The following is a 6,000-nucleotide window of genomic DNA, read 5'->3' on the forward strand; positions in this document are numbered from 1 at the left end:
TCATAAACCGTGGCATGGACCTGAATAGAGATTGTAGATGGTGCAGAAGGTGCAGTTGGCTCAGGCAGTGTAGTAGAGGGAGGAGCTGCTGTAGTTGCAGGCCCCCTAGGTTGAGGAGACCCCTGGTGAGACTGTGGAAATCGTCTATTATAATCCTCTAACATGTATTGGAGATTAGAAATGAAGGTGAGCGGTATTTGCGCTGTGGGATCCTGAGCAGAAGGTTCCTGCTCATGGAAGTAAGGATCTTCCTGATCATCCTCATAGTCCTGACATTTAATGACCAGCTCCGAAGGGCTTCGAGCTGCCCGGAATCTATCATCTTCCTCCTCATCAGAACCAGAGTCCTGCTCCGAACCCGTGGCAAAAAAAGGTGATGGAGGCTGAGAGTGACGTGGAATCGGAAGCTGATGCAAAGGCACATGTCAACATTGGTGCAGAGGGTCAACAGCAGGAGCCCCAGAACCATATGAAGAAATTGGCACCAGAGGCAATGATGTGAAGGCAGACGTCGACGGCAGTAACACCGTCGACGGGACCACCACCGTTGACGAAACCGTCGACGGCAAGACCACAGCCGTCGACGAAGCCGCCGTCGGCGGAGCTACCGTCAACGGAGCCACCGCCGACGAAACAGCAAGCGTCGACGAAGATTTTGATGTCGACGAGACTCCCTTTTTAGACGTCGGTGAGGAGATTTGAATCGTCGACGAGACAGATTTGAAGCTCACACACACCATCGTCGACACTGACGACGTCGACGTAGCCGCCGGACGACCCGCTGCCACATATCGTCATCACTGTCATCGTCAGAGGGCTGGAGACGGCAGATTTCGTCGTCGGAACGTCCGTCGACGCTCCTGTCGACAATTTAGCAAGTTTTTTAGTGGAAACATGCGTAGAAGGAGCCGTGCATGCCTGAGAGTCAGATCTCGGGGGCGTAGGCGTTGCAGGTGGAGGTGGAGTCACAGCAGGAGCCTTTTTGAGTTGCAGTTTCCTCTTCTTTAGGAAAGGAGATGGCAAATCCTGCACACTGCTACGTTTAGTGGCTCTAGACACACCTGACGCAAGGCTTTCTGCATCAGAAAGAGGTGAATCCTTATCCTTCAACCTCTGCAACCACAGGAGGAGACGCCCTTCCATGTCCTTAAGGGTCTTGGTTGAGAAAGTCCTGCAAATTTGACATTTTCCTACCTCCTGCTCTGGATAGAGGCAGTAAATACACTTCTTGTGAGGGTCCTCTGAGAAGAGCCGCAATTTCCCACAAGAAGCACATGGTCAAAACAAAGACTTCTTACTTGAAGACATCCCAGAAAAACTGTAGATATCCAGAAGAAGTTGAAAACTGAGCAGAGCTCAGGGAGACTCCCTTCACACGACGTGCGGTAGAAAATCTGAGGGCCTGAGCCTCTGAGGAGAAGGTTCTAGAGGGGTGCTTGCGCCTGATTGGCTGTAGTTTGAACTAACATAATGACTTGGATATGCTATAAAAGTGTTATATTTCATCTAATGTGTTAATGCTAGCCTTGGTACTTATAAGTATTTATGGTTTTGGAATGTTTGTAATTATGTTTTTTTATTCATATAGTAATGGTTTTATTGCTATTTTATTTACCGTGGGGCTCCCACTTCTACGACGGGGAACATTCAAGCATGTGAATCTATGAAAGACACCCCAATACTAGAGAAAAGATTTTGCCATGCACTGTTCACTAAGCATTGATGTGAGGCACTCCAAAGGCGATGCTGAGAAGCAAGCAGGTTCAATTTGTAACAACCAGCCAGTTTGGGATGGGTAGTGAGTAGTCAGTTGCAGCGTATGCGCTAAGGACGAAGCGGTCAGTTTGGAGGTAACAGCAGGGTATGCAGCTACAATGAGCCGGAAGTACGATGGGCTGAATTGAGACCTCGATGTAGTCTGATGTAAAGCTGGCAGTGTAAGCGGTTCGTGGAAATTTATGCCAGGATAATAAGGTGATCGAAGGCAAGGTGACCTACAGTGGAGGATGTCAGAATGGGACCCAGACAAACATAGGAAGTCTGGCGCGTGGTGGCGGTTCAGCCAAGCAAGGTGACCTTGGGGATGGCAATATGCTTGTAGGCTGGGTAGATGGGTGCTAACCCGTCATGTGCACTGATAACAGTGCATACCACTCCCCGCGGGTGCCTGATATCCCCCTGGCATTGACACAAGACTCCGGGAAACAAAATAAAATGATAATAAACCCAGGTTTATTATCATTTTATGTTATCCTGCTGGCGAGGGGGAGTGGTGACGCTCCTCCCCCGGTGTAGAGAGTCTGAGGAATCTGGAAACGTGAGAACAGCTTCTAGGAAGGAGCCGGATAAACATGGGGATGTTGTGGAGTCAGAGGAAGGGAAGTAAGAGTCTTTGAGTGGAAAGCTAGTGGAAGGGAGCTGCTGGTTAGAGGTGGCAGGAGCTGATAGTTTAAAGCGGATGCTAGATCACTGAGAAATCAGCTGGTTGATGCAGGAGCATCAGAAGGAGAGGGAGTGTTTGTGGTTCATGGTTGAAGAGAATGGAAAAGTTGGAAAGCTTTGATGGCAGGAAAGGAGGTGATCGAAAGCCATGTAGTGTGTCAGGTAGGTGAGGAAGAGAAAAAACAGGGCAAAATGGGAAAAACATGACGGTGGGGTGGCTGGGATGAAGGAGAGAACCAGAAAATCAGGAGCAATGTTCGGACTGAAAAGTCATTGAGAGGGATGAGAAGACTTTAGGTAGAAAAGTAGGGAGGTAACAAATTAGCAAGGCATGATAATTAGAAGGACAACATGAGAATTGGAACAGCTATGAACAGAGGGGACCTGAAATACCTAATGTAGATGAGAGTGGAACCCTAGAAAGTGATGGTTCATAGATAGGGTGAATATGGGGCGGGGTAGATGCTGAGACAGAAAAATAAGTATACATACGAGGGTCTAGGGGATTGTATTTAATGACCAACTAACTCCACACCCCTAACTACATACATGAACAACTACTGGGAGATAGTCAGTCTAGAGATAGGACAATTAAACCTCTGGATGCTCAAAAGAAAATTGTTCACCAGGTACAAATAGTTTGCCCCGCCTCTAGCATGAGTGTGATCTCCATCAGCCCACCCATTTGGCTGAGCCTCGTCATCTGGAAATCAGCAGGAGTAAGGAAAAAGTAGCCAATGTTGCTCAGCGGCTAACAAGATGAAAAACTTGATCTCGTACTCCGATGATCTCAGCTAGAAAGCTTGTCAAAGTATAGTACAGCAGATGGAGTGCAGTGCTCGTGAAAGTGCGAATGATAAAAATGACTAAAAGGTCAAAAATATGTTTATTGAATATTGTCCAAATGCCATGAATAAAAACCGCCTGATAGTGTGGAACAAATGTACTATCTCCTGGCTAAATGCGGGGTAGATGCTGATACAGAAGAAAAGAGGTTGGGAGAGTGAATGGGGTGAAGGGAAGAGGAGAGATGAAAGAAAAAAGATGTTGTTTGGGACCCTCGTGGCAAATTGCATGAATATAGAGAATGTGGCGAGGTGGGCACAGAAAAGGAGGCTGAGGGCAATTGGAAGAGAGAGTCATTGGCATTAAAGGAGTAGCAGCACAGAGTGAATGGGCGATCATCGCCAAAAGGGTAAGGGACCAAAAAATAGGAAAAAGTGGGAAAAGAATAAGGATTAAAATAGAGAGACATGAATAGAGTGGTACATATAATTTGGAAACATACACACAAGTGAGCATAGAGAAAGAACGTGGATGCATTGAGACAGAGGAACAAAGAAAAAAGAAAGCTTTCCTAACAGACTAGAAAATGCTAAAGTGGAATACTAGTGTCAGGCAACAGTAACAGAAGAGCAGAGAAGGAAAACAACCTCGATAATGTTACACAGAGAGGAATATGGAGAATAGAAGAGAAGTGGCATACAGAGAGAAGCTGATGAGTGAGTGGAAGGGGCTGGAGTTTAGTCATAGCGTCAGTGGAAGCTTTGCGGCCAGCCAGTCACAGGAAGTTAAAGAGCAAGGCTAGTGTCAAAGGTATGGGATGGGGGAGGCTGTGGAGTCAGGCAAATGATGAGCAACTAAAAAGAAGGAGTCGTAATAGAGAAGGGTGCAAAGACTAGAAACGGGGAAAACAGACTGAAGATTCACGAGAGGTTATCGGATTGGAGGAGGGTTAGTCAGACGAGGAGGTTCAGGAAGACAGCAAGTGGTGCTGGTCAGACTCAGTCTGTGTGGACCAGTAGACAAGCAAGAGTTCAAACCGTTAAGCGGAAGCACGGTTAGGCCGGCTTTCATGCAAAGCCACGAGTTTCACCAATACAGGTCAATTCTAGTGGGCCCCAATGGCCAAATGATTGGCGGTGATTGTCAAGCTTAGTGGCCCAGTGGAAGGTACACACAGAAGAAGACAAGGCATAAAAACCAGGAGCACAAAGAACAGTCAGTGTTCTAGGAAGGTTCAAGCATGACCAAGCCTGTCGTGTGGCCACTGAAAACTTCTGTGTTGTGTCTCAACCCTAGATCCACTGCCTTTAGCCAGATATCAGTCATGCCCATTTCTGCTAATGCCTTAGCAACTTACTGAGGTGTGCATGCACCCCTTGCTTCACTCCGCCGGGTCTGTAAGTACAGACCTGTCGGAAAAAGGCACTAACCCCCTGAAGCATAAAGCCAAAGTCGGAGGATGGCTACTCAAGCCCCGGAGATGCCTCTGTTACTTTTCTGACTTGGGTTTGTCAGCGCTGAAGTGAAATCGTGGTGTTTCTCGTCTCCACCAATGAAGGTGTCCCTACAAACTTTAAAACACTTAATTTACTACTAATTTCATTCAAAATTAACCCTCCCAATACTAACCAAGCAATATTTCGCCCATTACTTACGATCCGCAACTGTGGACTACTTTATTTGGGCTGCTGGGCTTTATTTTCAGCCCTTATCGACCCAGTTCCAAGCTAACAGGTTGCAGGCTCGTGCAGCTGGAAAGCCCTTGATTAAGAACTCGTGAATTTGCCTTTTCATTGTTTCACCCAGGTTTTCTGTTGTTTCCTTGTGATGTTTTCTGTTAGAAATGTACAGGCAACGTCGACTGCGTTGGGCTTTTCTTTTGACGCAACCTTTCCTAATGTCCCAGCAGACGCCTGGAAAAAGTAAACACAGGTTTTATCCATCCATGGTGAGCAAAGACTAGTCTATTTGGTGATATTCGCCTCAGTGCAAAGAAAAGGAGCAACTTAGGATAAGACATGTGAAGGAAAACTTCAGCGTTAAACATTGAGGACAGAGCCTTTGTTCCTCCCTCCTTTCCACTTCTCACTACCTTCCCTGCCTCTTACTATGTCTCCCGTTATCACTTTCTCCCTTTTCTTCTCTCTCTTTCTCTTCTTTCGTTGCCTTTGCTTCTCCTCGCCTCTCTCTCTCTCGGTCTCTCACTCTCCCTCTATACATCACTCTCCCTTCCCTTCTCTCTAATGTCCTTTCTCTATACCTTTTCTCTCTTCTTCTCTACTCACCCCTTTTTTCCTCTCCTCTCCTCTTGCTTTTTCTCTGTACCTTTACACCCCCTCTCACTCTCCTTCTGTTTGGATCTTTCTCAGCCAACCTTTCTCTAAATGTATCTCCTTCACAAACTCCCTCTCCCTACTTCCTTCAGCACTTTATAGTCATGCCTTCAAAGACCCTCCTGAGCTGTTCTCTTAAAACTTGCTACTGATTTCCTTAATGGTAGAGCTGTTTCGCTTTCACAGTTTAAGCAAGGATATGAGCATTTCACAAACCTATTAGTTAAAACAGTTATAAGGGCTACTTAGCTCACATTAATCTTAATCGGTCTGATTCAAATAACGATTTCTTAAAACATTAAATCGAATGTTGTACAGACTAATTTGAAATCATACATCTAGGATTTGCGACACCAGATATTTTAGATCATTAACCAAATGTATGATATCCTCTAAGGAATACCGAATATTTTTAAATATGGTAATAGAATCGCTGTAG

The sequence above is a fragment of the Lissotriton helveticus genome, chromosome 1_1 (genome assembly GCF_964261635.1).
Source record: "Lissotriton helveticus chromosome 1_1, aLisHel1.1, whole genome shotgun sequence".
Lineage (NCBI taxonomy): Eukaryota > Metazoa > Chordata > Amphibia > Caudata > Salamandridae > Lissotriton > Lissotriton helveticus.